The sequence below is a fragment of the Pagrus pagrus genome (genome assembly GCF_965226575.1).
Source record: "Pagrus pagrus genome assembly, chromosome: 4".
In the NCBI taxonomy this organism is placed as follows: Eukaryota; Metazoa; Chordata; class Actinopteri; order Spariformes; family Sparidae; genus Pagrus; species Pagrus pagrus.
In genome coordinates this window covers 14,672,387-14,694,438 of record NC_140188.1, presented here as the reverse complement: position 1 = coordinate 14,694,438, position 22,052 = coordinate 14,672,387, and the positions used below count along the sequence as shown (strand labels likewise).

General features: G+C 44.2%; 1 protein-coding gene across 2 annotated transcripts in view; it reads right to left on the bottom strand.

Annotated features, from left to right (window-relative positions):
- Nucleotides 1-22,052, bottom strand: part of arhgap35a (Rho GTPase activating protein 35a) — a 68,573-nt gene that overhangs the window by 27,441 nt on the left and 19,080 nt on the right. The window lies entirely within an intron of this gene.

The window sequence follows — 22,052 nt, the reverse complement described above, 5'->3', positions numbered from 1 at the left end:
GTTTGCCGAGACTCTGTATGTGTTTTGGCTTATTATCTGACATCTAACAGTATGGCTGGTCGTCTTACTGCCGACAGCAGTAGAATAAAGTTATGTGGGGTTTACAATCGCGAACCGTGCACACAAACACATGCACTACCACATACTTGCGAAAACAGGCTCACTAAGCTCCCTGCACCCCGAACGAAAGACACACACACGAAGATGAAAGCAGATAAGTGTTCCAGAGCTAAAGTTACTAATTGGCCAACTAGGGAAAGCCATCTGCATTTTAAAAGGCTGCACTGCCTGTTGGCTGACTCGTCTCCATCAAAAACATGTTTTTCTATGTTTCTCACCGAACAGCACTCTGCAAACGGATAAGAGTTGGCTGATGTACCGTCACTAATGTCTCGACATATTTACCTACAGTGGATGCAACAAATTTGTGTAGCGCTGTCTAGAAACAGCACATACACCTACGATACATAGAGGCTTATTTGACTGGCCAATCTCAGCATAATTTATTCCATCAGTAGATCAGACATAAAAATAATGAGAGGGAGGACAGAGGGTCGGGGATGCTCTTTATGGAATAGCCCTGTTTGACAGCACAATTTGTAAGGAACAAAAATCTTCCAAGACAGCCAGCACACAGACTCGCAGTGTAAGACCACCCCCTCTATGTCATAACTGAGGAGTTAATGTAGTAAAACAGACATTAAAACCACTATTAATCATGAATAGCTCTTTTGACGGAGTGCACAAAAGCAGACAAAGCCTTCATTGCTGCTGAATTGAGTTTGTCAGACAACAGAGAACTGGGGAAGCGCAAAGATGAACTTCAAAGTCCAACACGCCGACAATGAAAAGGAAACAGTAGGAGGAGTAAGAAACTCAATACATTTGAACACACTGTAGATAAAAAGCAGCCTCACACCTGCCGCCATCGACTACAGCATATACTGTATATTTCTGGGTTTTATTGAAAAAGCTGAGTGCCACTAATCAAAGTTCAAAGCTGACAGTTATGGCAAAGCCGTGAAACCCCGAGTTTCACGAGAGCAAATTCCAATCAGCAGTGAATTAACATTACAGAGGCAAGATCTCCCAAGTGCTTCACCAGGTGCTTCAGTGAGTGCCAGAAGAAAAGGGAATCAATATCAAAAAGAATGTCTTGTGTTTTGATATTTATAGAGGAAACATGCATGAAAAATGTATCAAGGCACCCAGAGACAGACTCAGTCCATGTAATAATGAGGTGTGGTGTGTGTTGTGCTCAACCAAGCCTGCTGGTCGATACACTCGTATAGGTGGATGACCTGGGGATTGTGGTTAATTCATGGTCTTCTCTTTCCAGAACTCTCTTCTCCAAGTGTTTACTGCATATGTCTGTGCTTGCATCAGTTTATATAAGATCTATATTGTGTGTACACCCACTTCGTGATCACTATATACACATTCAGTTGGGAAATGTACTGCACATGCAGCCTTGACCCGATGAGAAGAACTGCAGGTGTGGTGTCTATAGAGCTCGAATCAGCAGGTTGAAAGTGCGCCTGTGTCCTGACCTAATCATGTTCACATTACAGAGCAGACAGCCTCAACTGCAGTCACTCCAAAAAAACATGACCTGCTGCCCCTGGATATGTTCTACTGGCTGAACCGAACATGCATCCAGGCTGCTAATCATCATCTTTTGTATATTGTATCTACATTTTCCCCTCCTGTGCTACACACTTAAAACCTAAGGTGAAATTGCAAGTCTGTTCAATAATTTGAATTCCTTGCTAATTGCTATTAGCTAAATTTAATGCTACAGTCATGTGTGGCAGACGCCATTTACATTTCCTTTCGGAGGTCAACCACGGAGGATTTCAGGTAGCTATCTGAGCTTTGCTGTGGCAAACGTTGCTGTGAGCTGCATCTCTGCACACAGACTGAACTGTTGTGACATGCTTGAAGTCGCAGGCGACTGAGCTGACAGAGGGTGTTACATACAGATAAGTGTGGAAGCCCTGGCATAGACCCACATTAGCACAAATGACCTATATGAGCGTACACATAAAAATGCACACACATACACAGACTTTATCCTATGCAACATCCCGGTGGTCATCGTGTCATGTGTGAAATAGGTCATGTTTGTGACCGGTTGTGAGAGTGTCTGGATTAAATAAAGTCAAGCGCTCCTAGAGTCCCTATGGAGCTGGAGGCTAGCCAGGCTCAACACTCTCACAGATGCAGTCGCGAACATCTGCTTCCCTGACCCCACCTATCTTTTTCTAAGAATGTTCCTATGCGTGCACAGCTTATGTGAATCTGGACATTTTTTGCGACAGTCAACTAACATACGCACTGCAGCAGGGTGCAGTTTGAGCGCATTAGCAGTGGACTTTTTGCAATGATGTCAAAAGGAATGGCAAACAAAGGGGACCTGATGCGAGGTTTTCTTTCATTTTTTTCTGTTCTGTCAGACCGACATGTCGGCGCGAGATGCAAACAGACGGCTAGGAATTCAGTCTTAAGTGATGTGTGGATGCAATAGTTTAGAAGATAGCAGCAGCTCATAATGGAAGAAAATAAAACGCCTCATGAGACTGACTGCCGGGCTCAAGCTGAACTGACAGAAACAGAATATATATGACTTTACAACTGCACAATTCAGCTTGTTTCTGAGTTTCTTCAGCCTCTCTGCTGGCAGCCTCAGTGCGGCGTTTCATACACAATAGATCCAGTCATTTAGGGAATACATTTCCTCTTTCCGCAGACCTATAAAGACACCACTGCCTGAGCACAACTAGTGCAGCAGTCCAGTAGTCGAGCAGTGAGGCAGCCAGTCTCCCAGTTCACCCTGAGGCCTGGTGTCTGGTGCGCATGTCCAGCCACATACCACTGTCTCGAGGCTGAGGGCTGTTTAGGGTTGAGGCAGAGATAGGTTAGGGCCTGCATTGCATCTGCCTCTGACCCTGAAACACGAGGGTAAGCCGAAAAGGAGAGGGAGGAGAGAGTAGGAGTGGATGCAGGAAGGAGTTTGGGGGAGGAGACAGAGGGTGAGAAGTTTGTGCACATGGAGAGGATGGGGGTATAAAGAAGAATGAGGATGAGGGGAAGGGGAGAGAGGTCAGTGGCCTGGGTCATGTGAGCCGCACATTGGAATCCCCTCAGGGAAGAGGGGCCGGGGCGTGGCGAGGCCTGGATGAGTTAAGGGTCAGGGTCTGACCCGTCACATCACTCTCCCCCTGACTAATCACAAACAGCATCACAAGCAGGACATACCCAAATACCACATCTCAATTTCCCCTGTTGCCTTTTCCCCTTCCTTTCTCTTACAATCCATCTAATCATATAGTCAAAACACACAGCAATCTCGCCTTGACTGAACCACCACCTTTCTAGGTCACTGACTGTCTCAAGGACAAGAGAAGCCAATGAAGATGGGATGCATCTGTAGGGTATTGGGAGTGCAGCCTGAAGCTAATGCTAGGGCGGCAGGGCGTGAAGTTCATCATAACACGTGCTACAAAGGGCAGGCTGTGTTCACTGCCCATGAGGAGAGACTATGTAGCCTTCACAGGGTGGCTGCATTCCTTTCATTACAAAGGGAAGAAGAGTCAGGGCCAGGGAATGAAGAGATTGTCAGTCAGGCTTGTTTTGATACACAGAAAAATCCTCATCGCTTTGACGTGCAAGCTTAAATGGAGAGTGCACATCTGATGCAAATCTAAGTATAGAGAGAGAAGAATGTCCTGGGGAAGTGGAACATTTAAAGTATTTAGTGGATGTTAAGAGTATTGTGTGCCGACAACAGGAAGGACAGATTTTTCTATTTTTCAAACCTGATTGCGGTTTTTAGTCCACCCCCTCTATGTCCTCCTCTCTCCTCACGTGCCACAGGACCAGGCTACACACCAACCACCAAAACTAGCTATAGCCAATTTTCTTTTAGGAAACAGAGGGCTTGAAGGTCTGACAGGCCAAGTTTGTGCAATCTGCACAAGGTGAATAATTCACCACAATGTAAAATCTAATGTAAAACCAATGAAAAAAGGCCTAAAGCAGAATCAAGGACACAGACTCCCTTTTGTGACATTATATGACGCGGGAAAAAGGCGTTTTAAGCTCAAAATTTCTGCCCTTATGTCTTTAAAAATTTAACCTGCAGGTTGCTCTTTAATACAAATAAGGGGCTGATATAATTGTAATATACGTGGGGGTACTCAGAGATTTCTCAGTAATCTTCTTCTTCAAGATATTCCCTCGCACAACGACAAAACTTTCTGATACTTCTGACTGAATCCCAGGGCTTTCCCTGCCCCGAGCCATTATGGGCACCACCTAAGCCAGATAAATGTAAAATCAATGTGGAGAAAATCAAAACTAACAAAATTACTCCTAGTAACGGTTCAAGTCAGTCACCAGTGGAATTTTTTGCATTAGTTTTCTAACTTTCTGTACACATATAAAATAGTGATCTAAAATGATGTGAACTTATCTATTTTTTTATTTTTTTATTAAAAAATGTTACATTTTCTTGTGGTAGGACCCCTGAACCCTCTGCCGAATAAGTGCAACCAAGTCTTTCACAAACCAAAGGAAAACACTGCTGAATACACTTCGTACTGAAAACGAGGATAAACGAGGAGGCCAGCTTGCACGGTTTCCCAGCATGCCCTGTGGTTGTACAGTATTATACACTCAGGAAGGCTGGGAGTTGACAGAAACAAAGGTCATGAAATAGTCATGAAGCAGTGTGGTGGTGCTGGTGATGATGATGACAGAGAGGCAGCAGGGAAAAACTCCTTCTCTCCCTTATTCTCCAAGATACACGTCTGGCTCGCCCTCCCTCTGCTTCCGTCCAAAATATGTTTTCCCTCTCCTCTTCGCTCCTTCTGCATGATGTAAGTCTGCAACCAGTTGTACTTCCGCTCTCCACTCCGTTTTTATTACTTTTCTCCCTCTTTCTCTCTCTCTCTCTGTCCTCTTGTGCTCTCACCCACAACATTATCCTCATCATATAGATTTCCCATCTCCATCTGTCAAGAATTTTTTTCTTCTCTGTCTCCATCACTCTCTCCCACACTCCTCACCCCCCCCTTTATTCTCCCCCCTCCCCTCTCTGGAGACTTGTTGTCCATTAGTAAGAAACTAGGGGTGTGGGCAGGGGCTGTGGGCGGGTGGGGGCAGTCCTCGCACTGATGCTACTTCCTGCTCAGGCTGTGCTCTCATTACACCAGGGTATAAACACACAGATGAATCCGCAGAATAAAGGGGGCGGGGGTGATAAATATGATATGAATGCAGATGAAGACAGGGCCAAAACAACATAATGCAAATACATAGCACGTAATCACTGGCGTGCAGGCATGAGTGTTAAATAATTACTCTAAGAATATATATAAATATATAATAATCTGCCTCCACACACCACATTTAACACACTTTAGAGGAAGTGCTCAGTGGTGCAGTGTGTATCCACTCAAACAGAAGTCATTTGTCTCTCCCCGCAATTGCGACACATCCATCTATCACTCACCAAACAGGAAGTACAGTAAGACGGAAAGAGTGAGGAAAATTTTAAGAAAACTTAACACGAGCAATCGCACCATTGCTAATGCGTTTCACATGTGGCCATGAGTGCAAAACACAACAACCCAACCACACCGGCAAATCCAACCGTCATAAATTATTCCTAAAAGAAGAAAACACTTACCACAACAGCTCAGCACAGCCTGAATCAATCGACCTATGTTAGAAAAAAATACATATCTGCTGCTGCTGCTGCACACAAACACACGGATGTATTAATCCAGCACCCAAACAGCCCATCACATATCCAGGTCCTCATCCAGGAGAGCTGGTCAGTTGTGACTGGGATTATGGACACTCTGGATTAGCTACGGCTATTTGCATCTTTCCATTTGCGGGATCACAAGTTGGCGCCGCCTGTGCATTAGCATGATCCAATGGCACGGTGATATAACCACATAAAAAAAAAAAAAACACAGACCGCAGACACAGATAACAAAATCCCCCTGCTGCTGCTCCCTCACACTGCACATTTGCATACCGACAAGAGCGCCAGAAAAACACGTGCATGAAGTAATTCATATTTATTCCACACTGGTCTGTTATGTCGGAGGTTATCTGTGTGTTATAGTCGTTAGTAACCTAAACTGCCATGTAGCCCGTCTCTGAGCTGTAAGTTCATTTCCACTTCCTCCCTGCGCCTGGCACTGCCGAGACAGAGGCCCAGTTACTGATCGACCCCCTGAGGAGAGAGGTGGACATACAGCGAGAGGGAGGAAGGATGCAGGATAAGGGCAGAAGAAAAGAAGGATAAGAGAGACAAAGACCGTAAGCAAACATCAGTCGACAATTGAGAATGCAGGATATCAGGAGCAAGACAGAAGGAAGAGGGCAGAGGAGACCATATTTACAGCCTAATCTGAAATTCAAGACTACAACTGAGCAGTTCAAGGAGCGGAGACAGAGGAAAGAGCAAGGTTTAAGTCAGATAAAGACGGGATCTTGAAAGAGTGGACAGACTATTTAGAGAGTGGAAGGAGCGAGCGAGAAGGGCAGAGAAGGAGTGTGTCACTGTGGTTTAACCTCTTCAACTGTGCCAGAAGGCCTCGCAGATAGCACAGCTAAATATAATGTGCTGGAAACATGGACAATGACAGCTATAAATTTGAACCACCACCGCATACAGTAAATCCGCCGCGCTTGTGAACATGCACGAGTACTCACAGTGTGGTATCTTCTTCACTGATAAGGTTATTTTTTCTCCGAGCTGACAGCAAGGCAAGCAAAAGTGAGAGACACAATTTAGCAAACTGCAACAGCAGTTCTCTGACCTTCACACACATCTGCTGTGAAGTTATCTCGGATATTAGTCACTAAAATTTATTATACAAAGATCTGCGTTTTGCCCACTAAAGCAGGGATCAGACTACCGGTGTTTTGGGATGATTTATCCTTGATTTCCAGAAATTCGGAGGACAAATCTGCTCTGGGACTTTGGTCAACACTGATGTTCGGCCCAGATTATCTGCTAATGTGAGGGGTTTACAGATCGAGTCTTAAACCTCCCGAACTAACTGGCTCGTCAGAGCTCCCCCGATAATTTCAAATACGTTTAATATTTAGGAGTCAATACTTTCCGAGTGGGAACACAATAACCAATGAGAGAGACGTGTAGACCAAATCACCATGACGTCGCGCCTGCAACAATCACTTCCAGGTAGAAAACTAGCGTTTGATTTGTATTGTGGAGATTTGAGAAATAGTCACACTTGTTTATTTCGGTAGTTATTTTCAGCCATATCTCTAACAAGTCAAAATATATAGTTAAAAATGTTGGACGACCTGTCTGACGTTTCTGCTGTGCTTACTTCATGTGCTGTGTTACTTTGCTACCACCTTTGATATCTACACAAGAGCGACACTTTTGAGTTTTTGGTAAACTCAAACTGTCATTTTCTTTAACAGGCAATCACATAATCTCCATTTTGTTTACATCTGTTTCCTCATGAGATCACGTGAGATCATGTGGCGCACTGCTCCCTCTGGCACAGCGATCTTAACAATGTCCTGCAGTGTGGGATGTGCCATTATTTATCTCCTTATGTCAAGACACAAACTGATTTCAAAACTGGTTGGAGTTTAAACTCCTGTAGTCTGAGCTTGGCTTCACATCTGTCACCATGATGCATCTCTCAGTGGAACTGAAAGAATTGGAAATATTGATAAATTAACTGTTGTGTTGATAGAAAATTAAGCGGTTGTTTAAGCTGAATGTTTCTGCTTCTCAAATGTGAGTCGTTCCTTTCATCCATTTTACATAATTGGGGACTGAAAATGTCTTTGGGTTGTGGACTGTTGGTCACACAAAACAAGCAATTTGAAGATGTCATCTTGTGCTAGTGATAATTAATTTGGTTTGTTTTGTTTACATTTTATGTACTGAACAATTAAGAACAAAAATAATTACAGACAGAAGCCTCAGTAATGAAAATAATCATTAGTCGCAGTTGCAAAATGCAGCGTGACTGCCTGGGATTTGGGGACCCAAACGCTGAAAGCTTTGCACTTTTGACATGCACTCTGGTACACGGAGACATTTGCTCCACAAATTCCCTGTTCAACAGGCTCCACAACATAAACAACAACAGCAACTGTTGCTTTATATTCACGGCCGGCAAGACAGACAAGCCTGTGTTTTCCTTTGGCACAAAAGCTCATCTGTGGGCCTCTACTCTCCCTCCCACTTAATTCCCTCTGCCAGACATGAACTGCCTCGCTCCTCATTTCTTTCACTGCCCCCTGGCCCTTGTCTAATTCTCCGTATATTTCCTGTTCCTATATTCCTTCGTCTTAGCATGTCTCTGCTGTGCTCCATGTCTCTCTCGGCTCTGTCTTCGTACCTAACCTCGCAGCCCAGCCCCTGTCAGACTAGCAGACAGTCTGCTGGTGATATTAGCATACATCTGATCTCTGCTCCCCTGCTAGAAGGCTTGTCGGCATCAGCACAACTGTATACACACTTTCAGACATCCAATACAGCTGTCCTGCCCTCCCAGCCAAACTCGACGCAACAGCACAAACAAACAGCTGCAACGCAGACAGATATAGAGCGTACGCAAATTTGTCCAGTAGACTCAACAGGAGAGGAGGGATGCTTGTATTATTACACACAAACACGTGCTGTTTCTGCGGTTAAATACGACGGCATTTTGTTCTCTTCGTGCGGGAGGGGGATTGGACGGCGGGCCTTCAAACCCAGCTGCTAATCTTCCACCTGAATGAGCCTCCAATTCCAAATGCAAGTGTAATTGGTTCGACAGCAACGGTGTCTGCGTGTGTGTTTGTCTCATTTCAGAGCTGGGGGCGCCCTTCGTCTTTCAATACCGAGGGCTGGCAATCATTTGAGGAATACTTTCAGACCTATGCCCGCTTTTCAAACAAAACGAATATTTGTCAGTGTTAATATACGTCTCGGTGCATTAGTGTAAACTGAAAATTGCTTCCAGCACATCCTCTCTCTGTTTACAAATAAAATCAGACTGTGCATAATAGATTTCCTCAATAAAAGAGCCCATAAAGCAGAAAAGGAGTGGTGTTCTCATACTATAGCAACATTACAGCCGAACAGCGTTTCGAGCAGACCTCGCTCCTCTTTATTTCCTGACAGTAGATGATCTGCTCTCTCACCTCTGGTTCATGCAGTCAGAGAATATCTTTATAAAAAACAAATATGATTCAACATTTCTTAAGATTTCCAATAAATCGGCTCAGTGACTCACACTTATTCAAAACCACAATCCCACTCCCCCGGCGGAGAAAAGCCATCCACATAAAATACTATGATTTGTGAGCGACACATCAACTGCTGACATTACCTCCAATTTAATTGTCATTATTAGCCCATTTTCAGCAGAGCGCTCATCCTTAGCTAGAGTGGGGGCCTAATAGATGTGCTGGGTGTGTTTTCCAGATGGTGCCCGAGACTGGAAGGCTGTGCACGTTCGCAGAGCGACGCTGCTGCCACCAGAGTTGAATTTTTATCACTTTATCTACCGCTGCGAAGATTGTGACGGCCAGAATTAACTCACGGCACAAGTCCTGATTGCAACAATTATGTGATCGCGGCCACAGAGCTTCCATTGTTTTGCCTTACTATGACAGAAACTTTCCATCGTGCAGCATATGGGCTGCGTTCACCTGTGTGTTCAGCATCCTCTGCTTCCTGCTTTACATGGTGGAAGAAAAAGAGAGAATGGCTAGTGTGAAATGGTCGCTGCTGGCATGCTGGCATCTAATGTTATTTTTAGATTAATGTTGTTATTAAGATTTTGGTTTCCATCAATTATGAAAACACTTTTAATTTAATTAAGATTATTATACACATCATTTATTAAATAAATCTTTACATTTAACATATCATATATTACATTATACCAAAATATATTATTATAAGATTTTCAGTTTAATTGTTGTTGTTTTTAAAAAAAAGGTACACAATGTAAGACCTACAGTGAAAGAATATAGGCCTATATACCAAAATGTCAAGATGGGTCATAATCAGCTGCTTTCACAGTCAACCTCTATTGCCATTTTTCTGATGAGGGCAAGCTGAAAAAGTTACATAATGCACTTTTAAAGTAAAAAAAAAATGCATTATGTTTCCAAAGTTACTTTTTTTTTGTCATAATCCTGCAGCCGTACCTCGTCGCTAACAAAGTTCTCTGTATGTTGCTTAGCCTATGCTCCCGCACTACACTCCCCAAACGTATTAAATTACATTATTACACATCAAACCGAGAGCAATTAATAAACTGCAGCACCTGCTGAGACTCAACAGCCCACATATATTACACTAAATATAAAGGAGTCAGAAAATCACAGCTGTACTTGAGCCACATTTGAATATTTATCACTCTGAAGTTGAAGCAACACAATAATTTGCCTTCTGATCATCACTCAGAATTGAAGGATGATGTTGCTAAAGTCTTCCCATCTGGACTCTTAACCTGCTTTGTATATAATCAGGTCTCCTGATCCCTGTGGGGAGATCTTACATCATCCAGAGATCACCCAAACTGTTACTAGGTGACAGATGGTCATCACGCACACACACAAACAGCCACCCAACACCTACACCATATGCTCCAACGTAGATACGGCACGTTCTCCTCTCACACGTTCACGTGCCCTCTAACTCGCCTGCTCTCTGCTTAAATAACAAACGTTTTTAATAAACAGCGTGTTAAAAGTTGTTTTTTGTTTCCTCTCAGCCAAGAGAAATGTTCAGGCGCTGCTGATTCGTGAGACCAATTAAATCTGAAAGTGACAGAAATAAAGGAACGAGGATGGGCTAAGAGGGAAGTGGAAGGAAGTATGAACCAATTTCTCCAGAACGCTGGGTGTAAGTGTAAGCTCTGAGAAAGTGTTAGCAGCTACGGTGCATCACTGTGAGGCCGTGAATGCCACGCCGCATGCGGTCTGTTCTTGTCATGTTCTCATGTGTGGAGCCTAGGTGCTAATGGGCTGGCCTGAGCAGCAGAATCCTTATAGCATCATCTCACCCTGTCAGTAGCACAAGACAAACTAGTCAATAGGTGCCACTTCCACTCGCATCTCCAGTCAATCCCCTCAATCCTTCCCCGCTCTGTGGAAGGCTAATAAAGCAGCCAGCAGTAATAAAAGCTCCGGTCTGGACACTGCTCTGCCAACTGGTTTTGACAGGCTCAAGGCACAACCCAGATTCAAACAATCGTCAGAGACAGAACGTCCCAATCCTGGCTTTTGTTTGCGTAATTACTTTTTCATCGAACTGGACACTTTTTGTACCCACAAACTAATCGACCGAGCGAGCGAGGGGGACGAGAAACTGCTCGTTACAACAAAATGGATTTGAAAACTACAAATGGTTTTTGAAAGGGCTCGTATTGTTTGAAGACACCGGAGCAAAATTGTGTTTTTTCATTTTGAGTGGCTCAAAGAAAAAAGAAATTATTTTCCACCATTATACGCAACCCTTTCAAGAACCTGTGTGTCCCGCAGTATGAAAAGAGAGAGATGAAATGAGGCAAGGAAAAAAAGTTTGTTGGATGTGGATGTAATGCGAGGGGGAGGACGGGAGTGTCTGAAATCATAAATGAGGTAATGAAAAATATTATGAGAGAACAAGAAGAGTTTCCAGCTAAGTGAGGAAAGAAGGGGAGAACGAGAGAGTTGACGTTGGGGGAGGAGAGGAGGAGGTTAACACAAGCAGCTTCTGGTAAGTGCTTAGCACTTGCGGTTGGCTAATGGTACACAGACAGGGCTACTTTACGATCGCTCATCTGCACTTCTTGCTGCTGCCGCCCTGACAAGCCCCGACGTGAAAGATATAAGCCCCCGTTAAGAGGGATAGACAACCACTTTCTCTACTTCTTTGCCCTCCACCTTCTCTACAGTTGTCTCCGCTGCCATTCAATTTTTTACGCTCCCGTCACTTTCCTTCTTTAAATTGTTCTCTCGTCACTTTTCGCTCCGTCTGTCATTGTGTCATCCATCAATACGACTCCTCGCCATCTGAAAGCACAGTGGCATCATGCTGCACGCCCAAAGAACGGGATAGCCTTACAGACGGAGACAAGTGCTTGAGATACACACACCCTAAATCGCCTGAAAGAAAGCTACACTGCAGAGTAAAAGAAAGGATGACACAGGGGGAAAAAAGAACCAAGAGCCCCAGAATGAAGCGAAGGACCGCTGCCAAAGACGGGTGAGTCACTGCGGGGAGAAAAAAGCTAATGATACAATTGAAAACACCTGAACCTGCCACAGTGTAAATTAAAGATAATGACTTTTTACTGGTTGCCACAGTAACCAACTGTTGGCACAAAGGCAGATGGCTACAGAGGCGTCCCCCCCCCCCCCCCCCCTTAACGTGCCTCCCCTCCCTTCCCCTCTTCCTCTATCGCTTTCATTTTTTCCAAGAGCTCCGCTCTCTCTTTCTGCCCTCCCGCGAGCTCCGCCAAGGTGCAATTCATGCAGGAGCAATAGAAAGCCAAACAAACAAACCATTTCCATGCTTTAATAGCTCCTAACTAAAGTAGCCTCTGCGTAGTCTCTTCGGTGAGCCAGATTCAGGTTCAGAGACGAATGAATGAGATCGGAAAAGTGGTGAGTTGGCTTAAACACGATGTATCTCCCGCAAGCTTAAACGGAGAATGCATATGTAAACACATCACCTTTTCACACTCTTAAAGCATGTGGGAGTGTCACCTCTGAGCTCCTTCTGCAGTCCGAGTGGAAGAAGCTGACAGGCTCTGGGGCAACTCGTCCAGAGGTTACAGGGGTTATTGCTTGGTCATCCATTTTAAATCAGCCTCCAGACAACCACTGGAGTGCCATTACAGCTCGAAACTTTGCTGCTCTGCACTCGACCGCCTGCAGCTGCAGCAGCATCGGAGCCCAAGGCCGAGCTCTGCCTGCCGAGGCTCACTTTAGCGGTGTCCACTGGCTAGTTGATCCTGTCTACAGCACAGTCAGAGGAATGCAGCCTTTCAGGGTAGTAGGGAGTCAGCTTTCGCCGCAGATAGATAAACACTGCAGGGTGCAGGATATTTTGTAAGTGTGTCCTTGTGCATATACAACTCGAAAACAGCTTCTTTAATCTCTTGTCTATTTAATATTCTTGTGGTCATCCTGTGAATATACTTGTTTCGTACGACTTGTACTTTTTGGTTTTCTTGTAAATAGAAGTGAGAAGACATGTGAAATAAAGCAGTGGCTATCACACCACCAATGGACTTATGTTATCCCAGTAAGTCTTGATATACTAGCATGGGAAGGCCACAATGGGGAAATACTTGAGCACTAAGTGGAAGAACTGGCAAAAGCGGAAACTGGATCAAGACATCAGAGTGTCTGTATGCTAGTCATGGAGCTAAAGACATGGGGGCAGTTAGCTTAGCTTAGCATAAAGAATGGTAGTGGGGGGACACAGCTAGCCTGGCTCACTCCAATAGCCACAACTACCCGTCTCTATGCAAATGTGAGCTAACTACCACCCTGGCTCCAGCTCAATCACTGGCACACACATTTGAATGCAGAACCAATCTTCACGTCAAACTCTGAAGACAGCAAAATAAGGGTATTTCCCAAAATGTCAAACCATTCAATGAATAGCTCGCCAACAGCTACATGTACATGCTCTATGGGCCTGTTCCCTCCTATAAAACCTGAGAGTACCGGCGGTCAAACTAGTATTCTGGACTGGAAGTCTCAATCTGTGGAGCAGATTTGAGCCCGAGAGGCTGCGGACTAAAGTAACTTTCTCATATAAACTCTGATTCTGACTCTGAATTAGGTCCAGACATTATCTGGAGGCGTCCTGTCACACAACACAAGAGTATCTGTGCCAGATGGGTTCTCACATACTGGAAATACTGCATTTAGTTTAGGTAAATGTGCAGGGGGAGGACTCATCCGTTATGATGACTGTTTTAATCAGTTCTACTACATTTGTATTTGCAATATAAACGAGAGCGTGGAAAGCAATATACACCACAGGCAAGCAGAAAAGGACGATAAAATGGACTTAACTGACATTACACACACTTTGTGTGAGGGAGCTGGAAGAGTAAAGTCTATTTAATGTCCGGGCAAACTCATTCAGACATTTTGCATTCAGCTCCTCTGGGTAATGTCCAGAAACATTTCAGGAAGGAGTGCATGTGTGAACTAGGCTAAGAAGAGAAGTCTAAAGTTACATTCTGCAATAATGTACCATTGTTGAAATGTGAGAAATATAATGGTAGAGCACGGACACAGATGGAGCCTTATAGAGAAAGAAAAAACAAATCGATCTTGACCTATTCTGACCTCATCCTCCTCCTCATTTCTAAAAGTTACATGTGTAGTATATGATTTATTCTTCCTCAAACTAGTTTCTATGCCGTGTCGGCCCTGTTGCCTCTCCAGGCCCGGAGGAGGGAAATGTCTCAGGAAAAGGCAGGGGGCGAGAATTAGACCATTCTCTCTGCTGAAACAGGAAAGCAACCAGGTTGGATTTTAAAGCAGTTCTCCTGGCTCTAATCCAAGTGTTAACCCCCTACCTCCCACCCCATGAACACACACACAGACACACACACACAGAGACACACACTATTAAATTCCACTACTTAGCGATGATGCCAAGACTCCTTTCCACTATTCCCTTCCTCTCTCCACCCATCCCTTCTTCCCCCTCTGATTGGCACTGTTGCTCCTCACTACCTCATATCCCAGGGTTCTCGTATGAGCACATCGGCCAATCAGGTTAGCTGATATGGTTCCAAAATCTCTGACATCACAGGCCCTAGAAAGACAAAACAAGGACTCCTGGCTTAGGAGGAAACAGTGTGCAATCCTTCATGGCGATTTTCGCTCTAATAGCCTCTCTCTCTTTTTTAAAAAAATCACACAGATCATATGTGCTAAACTGAACTTTTAGAATATTTCACAATATGTTCTCATCGTGAATTTCAAGAGCTATAACTCCGACCGTGAAGCAACTGTTGCACAAATAGATAATGGATAACATAATTTAATGCAATTGTCATAATATCAATGTCTTTGTATTTTATATACGGCATATTTTAACCATACTTATATTTAAATAAATATACTTAGTATATCAGTATTTATAAAATTCTTACATATTGCACTTCTTACATATTGCACTATTAACAAGTACTCATATGTTGATAATAAAAGCTAAATGGGGGGAAGTTAAGTGGGACAAAAAATAGGGACAAAAACAATCTTGTCTTTAAAGTTATGATGACCCCATGAGACTATCAGCACCAAAGAATAGGTTTCTCTTTCTAAAACATCCCATTCATTGTCAATATAACTGCAGTCTTCGAATTTTAGAGTTTTATATGCACCAACAGTCTCTTTGAGTGCTGCTGACGTCATCGTAGATAACACTAACCTCACAAAGACACACAAATGCGCACATCCAGCTCGCCGTACCATCTTTAAGCCTTTCTAATCCTTGATCTCAGACAAAGGAGGAGGCCACTCTCACAGACACACACCGACTCACACGCCCCACCTGTCCCCCTGAAGACGCAGGTCCGTCTATTGATGAGCGCAGGCTAAGGTCATTACAGTGATTGTCGTGTGAAGGTAAAGAGGGATTATTTTGCCAGCGTCCACTCAACACACATCAGGGGACTTAAGGCTCTCTCCTTTGTCTTTATCTCTCTCTCTTTCTCCTGCAATCTCTCCGGCTCACTTTGCTTCGTTTTCTTTCTCTCCCGTCTCCATGGGGATTTGAGCCGAGAGAGTGGGGAGGAGGGGGAGGAGGTGTGAGCCAGTCAACAAGTTTCAATTTTTTATTTTTTTATTTCATGACAGGAGATAAAGGAAGTATGTGTGAGCTGCGTGTGCAAAGCCTCGACAGGCACAGTGACCAAATGACCTTGAGGGGGCTCATTCATAAAGCCAAACTGCATAGCAGGGGGGCGCAACCAAACATCTAAATGTGATAAAATCTACTGGGGAAGGAGGGGTGGGGGGGAGGAGAAAAAAAAGGCCGGAAAGAAAGGAATAAACGAATTAAGCCAGATAAAGCCTTGTTCCTATTGCACTCTGGAGACTTGCTGCCATGGCAGTCGAAAGGGGAGAGAGGAAGAGAAGGCTTTAAAAGGCCCTTGGAAGTGAAAGAAAGGAAAAGTGGCGATCTGAGTCGCACACTGAAACCTGTTTCAGCAGCAATTTGTAACTTTGTTAAAGAGAAAAGGTTAATTCACTGTCGCCTATGCAGCAGCCAGAAACATGTCCCCAACTTTTGATTTTATTAACGACATTAATTTGAAACAACCAACATATCGGCTCCTATAGCCTCCAATAACCTCTAAAATCCTTTGGTGGCAGCAGCAGGAGCAGCGGCAGCTCCTGGCTCCCGTCCCACAATCCACTCTGATGTTTAGGTTTTCAAGTGAGGCTCTTGCCTCAGTAGAAACAACTCATGATAGAAGCTAAATCAAACTCTTGGCACAATCAGGGGAATATGGTAATGAACGAGCAGAATTAAATAATAGGAATTCAAAGACAAATGGCGCAGCGAGGCCAATTTAAACACAATCTGACACAGTGCAGACTGGTAAATATTGCCCTGTTTAAATAAATCTACTATTCTTTTCTCTGCCGCCTATTAAACCCTATCCTTTCATCTCCCCATTAACTGCCCTGTCAGGTTTGTCTGTTTGCCGGGCTGCTCTACACAATGACATGTTTACCTCCAGTCAGATTCCCATTTAGATCCCTGAAGGAGCACGGTGAGGTGAGAGCCCGTCTGTGTGTCCAACAATAACTTAAAGCCTTGCTGTGATTTTGTTATTATCACCTGTGTCGAAAACAAGCTTTGCAAAATAAACAAAAGGATGAGTCAGTTCAGTCGGACTCCTTGTCAATTAGCAAGGCGCGGCGTACACGGAGTAAAATGAATGTGTCAGGTGGGTTTTTAGCATTCAAACAAATTACAAAATCCATATACGACAAGTCAATTACTCGGCTCCACATCTTTCATACTACCCTCCACCTACTACGACGACACCAGCATATTCAAATCCAAGGACACTAAATGAATGTTGGCAACTAACAGTCTTACATATTGCACCTTTGACGCCTATCTTATTCGCAGAAAAAGAATTTGATAGAAGACTTTCTGTACATTATGTGCCGTATGACCAAGGAGCAGAAAGAGAAACATGAAAGCCGTATTTGTCTCCAGTTTTAAAATGGTCTACACTGCTCACTTACATCTCCGTCACAGCAAGAAAGAAAGTGGCTGACAAACTCCTCCTCCCTCCATCTTCCTATATAGAGTATGAATCTACACCGAGAAAGAGTTTTACTGAACAGGACCTGCATGTAAGTGATGCTTTCCAGACCATAAACCCAACCATTAATGCCCAGTCATGCTTTGCAGTCATTTTCTCTCCTACAGACCAGGAAACATCGCCGCAAGAGTTTCTTTTAGCGCCGTCCATATAGTGGTAAGCCTCCATAGAAAATACTGTCAGTGTAGTTACAGACAACTGTATTTATTTCCTCAGATGGCTCTGAGAACATCACCTTACTGCTGAGTAGGGGGTGGGAATACCATGCAATTCATAACCCACTGCAACGATAGTTACTGATACAGCAATTCTACCATAATCAATACACTGCGAGATAATCAACAAACATCTAACTGAAGAATACAAATGGAAATAAACTGGCAAAATGCCAAACTACCAGAAAGAAGTAGTGTCCTGGACTTAAAATGTTGAAATGAAGTGAGTGACACTGGGAGGTCAAATTGTCAGGGGAATCTGTTTAAAGTGCCTTCATGTTGTAATTAAAATATTGATATCTGGCGCCAGTTGGGTCCGGACAGTATAGGGTTAGGGTTAGTCTCATATCACGATAAGGATTTATATCGTATACATTGCCCAGCCCTAGCACCAGTGTATCAATAATCATATCCCAAGAGGAAGTGATACACTATATTGCCGTATCCATATTGTGTCCCACCAAGACTGCTGAGACGGAGACATATAATAAGCCAAGTCCTGTCCCAGATTGCCTGACTGGCAGTGACCAATCCGTCAAACCCAATCAAACAGGCTTTGGGGACTTAAACAGTTGGACACACACAAAACAAAAAACATGGCTGACAAACACTTAGAGGCACGAACAAAGGATGATTTGGAAGGATGTTCTTTGGGGTTTTTGTGGTGTAAAAATAAACTGGGATAAATCATGAAGAGACGACACATGATTACATAGTCAAGGAGTCAAATTTACATTTAGCCTTTATAGAGTAAGACTGAAGCTTCTTTTTAAGAGAACACCTAAAGTAAAAAAAAACTCACTTGAATGTGTGTCAAACTGGGCACGGTGAATGCATCAAGTTATCAAATAGTCACACCTGCCGTTTGTAATTGCTGTGTAGTGTAATCCCACAAGGCTCTACAGTAACTTCCCATCCCAGAACTACCTGCTTCCACACCCACAGTACACAAATCACAACCTGATTCATCTGCATAAAGCTTAAAGGCATAGTGTGGTGTGTGTGTGTGTGTGTGTGTGTGTGTGTGTGTGTGTGTGTGTGTGTGTGGTGCGCACACTCTCCTCGTCTTCTAAAAGAGATCCCAGTGGGACCAGTATCCATCTATAAAACAGGAGGGAAAAAAGACCTCCCCACGTAAGTATGGGTTTTCTGATATCACACACTAAACCATACAGCCCGTCTACTGGCAGGCAAATTTATGCGCACACGTCACCGTATCATGAATGTGTCTGGAGGAAAATTATTCAGCTCCTGCTTTGACAGCATTTTCTCAGAGCCCGGCGCTCGCACACCGACATATCTACATGCCGGCACAGGAGCCAAAAACACACATACACACTCTCATAATTACTCGCGCAAATGGAGAGAACACAGCTACTCTATCTGATGCAAGAGATGTTGGCCTGTCGCAACCGGACGTGCACACAGGTGCATGCCCACATGTGCACATGGCTTATAAACACCACCCAAATGTCCTCCGTGTTAACACCTTGTTCGCGCACATGCGGCGTGTGAACATCTTAACGCCCTCTCATGTTAAGAATCGTTTCATTCAGGCCACATTAACACAAAACCCACCCACGCTCGCTCGCCCGCCGCGCAGACACACCGAACATGCAGCGCTTGTGGTATAATAGGAGAACATGCAGCGTAAAGACAGCACAAAGGCAGCTGGACCTGACTAGTGACAACACTCCCATTCATCACCATGCCCCTGGAGACTCTACATCCCTCCACAGTGACAACAGTCAGCAGAGCGCTCGCGCACACACACACACACACGCACACATGCACGCAGTTGTGTTACAGCATACAAGGGCCCGTGTCAGCATCACCACCAATCGGTTGCTTGTATGTGTGTGTGTCTGTGTGCGCACGCTTGTATCCACATATATTATTCATCTGCATGCGAGCACATGAGCGAAGTGTCTCTGGTGGGAGAGATAAGGGGCTTCTTTATTTCAGTCTTTTCGCTTGTGTGTGAATGAATGTGTGCAAGTGTGTGCGCTTCCAATCGTCTATCAAACAGACCATTTGTTAAGGACGAAGGAGTGGAAACATATAGAGTCACCAATAAAGGAAGAAGGAGGGTTTCTAGGACAAGGAAAAACAAGAGGAGGTAGAAAAGAGGAATCACTGTTTGGGCAGAGGAATGAGAGAAAGTGCGACGAGGAAAGCAATGAAAGTGGAAGTGAGGCTCAGGGATGGTAAAGAAGGAGCTCAAGGGGGCTTATCGTTGTCATATTTTCATTTTACTGTACAACCTTGAATTTATCAAGAGAGATTTGCGGAATTCAGACACATGCGGTACAAGAAAACACTGCAGATCTGCCTTCCCATTCAAGCCCGCCACACCGAGCATTCATCCACCCCATCAGCGCTAACAAGCCAATACTGTCAACACTCACAGTCGGCTTTATTCCATCTACATTGCAGGCTGCTACCACAAAACCTAACATACACAACGGCACAGGCGCACAAAACTACACACTCTCACACAAAAAAACATCTCTGGAGGAAAGGCACGGACAGCACCGAAATCCTTCTTTTTCATACTAAAAGGAAAAAATAACCCAAATTCTCTGGGCTACATCTCATCATGCTCCATCTGTCTACGCCCAGATAAACATGGAGTCGCGTCATCAGACGGGTGGCGGAGAGAGCATTTGATGAGCTAGCGAGGATTTTTTGGTTGAAAGATATAATATGTAAAAGTCTAAATACAAAATATGTATATATATGTATATTTTTTTAAAGTCGTGTACTTTATCATTATCCCAAATGTTTTTAACAATATTCAAACCCAGAGAAATCCCTAATTTTACGGCAACGGTGCGTTTCCTTTGCTCACCTGTCACTATAACTTCCGGGGAATCGTCAGATGATGCGTCAGAGAGTGATGAAGGAAGTTGGCGAAAGTGTCTAAGTTCATCGTGAATAAAACTTTAAAACATCACCTCGTCTGTGAATATTTCTCGTCACGTCGGATACATTCACGCGGTGAGCCCCGTCTCTGGGCAAAACCTAGGGTTCTTCCTGCATGCATCTTCGCACGACAAGCATGCTGCATGCTTATTGGCTCACTAACACTAATGAGATTAACTCCTTAGGTATTGAAATTTCGTATCGAATGTCAAGACATTTTTCGATACCGGGTCCTAGTTAAAAGTAGCATGAAGTGTAATGTTACATTACGTAGACTACAAACTCAGGCCTTAAATCTAATTCATAGGAAATAACTTTTCTTTTTTTAATCACAATAACCAGATATCACAAATAGATATATTTGGCAAATCTTTTCAGCCCTACAAGATGGTCATTGTTACCACATTAGCGACCACGCCCACGACCGAGTGTGACTATCAGCAAGATTTGTGTTCCTGTTGCTGTACAGTTCTGATACTGTATGTATGTGCAGACACCGAGGGAGAAGCCACAGCACAGACCTCCTTCCATATTTTACAAGAAAAGCTATTAAAGCATGCATGTATTAAAGTGCTGCAGTGCAGGGATTCTGGGATTTGTCGTGTCTGAGTATTAACATGTTTCTGGCACAGAATCTCAGGCTGCTATCTTATGGGCTGAAACAGAAATGGTATACTTACTGTATGCATAATAATGTGTAGGCACAGATACACACACACACACACACACACACACACACTTCCACAGGCAGGAAAGACGCACAAATACCCACAATAGAAAGTCGGTCAATGAATGGGAGGGGGCAGGCAGACTAGCAGGTGCTGTGTTGGTGGAAGATATGGCTTCTGTCCACCTCAGCATTTCTAAACACTCACAGTTATCTTCCCTCTCCACAGGAGGAGAGGTCAGTCCTTTTCTCTTTTCTCGCCTGCATCACCGTCCCCTCTCCTCTCCTCGTTTCTGCTCCAGCCTTTTCTCCCGTCTCATTTATCTACCCACCCCACCGCTCCCTTTTATATATTCTTCCCCCCCCTTGGCTTTCATCTTTCTTTTTTTTTTTTTTTCTCCAGCATTCTCCCGCTTTTCCTTTTTCCACTCCACCCTTCTCCTCGCCATCCCTTCCTTCCTCCTCTGCTCCTCGTCGTCTCCTGTGCTCTCAGTGGAACAGCCCATTCAGCAACAAAACAAAGCTGCCTACAGCATCACACACTGGCTAATCAAGCAAGACCAGAATTCAGCAGCCCTCAGATCCACTCAACGGCACCATGATACCGGGGCTGCACTGGAGGGGAGAGGCTTCTCACGCGAGGAGACGAAGAAAACGCAGAATTTGATCGGGCTGAGGAGAATAAATATGCACAGGACAAATGTACCTGTTAAGGTCTTGCAGCTGATAAGCACCAAGGGTAATAATTGCAAAGGTTGGGTCGGTGTTTACATTTGCCTCATCTGAATGAATGAAAACACACACGAACACAGGGTGAAGAGAATGAGTTTGACAGCACAAAAGGCCGTAACGGCTACAGGTAAAGACGAGGCGAGAAGG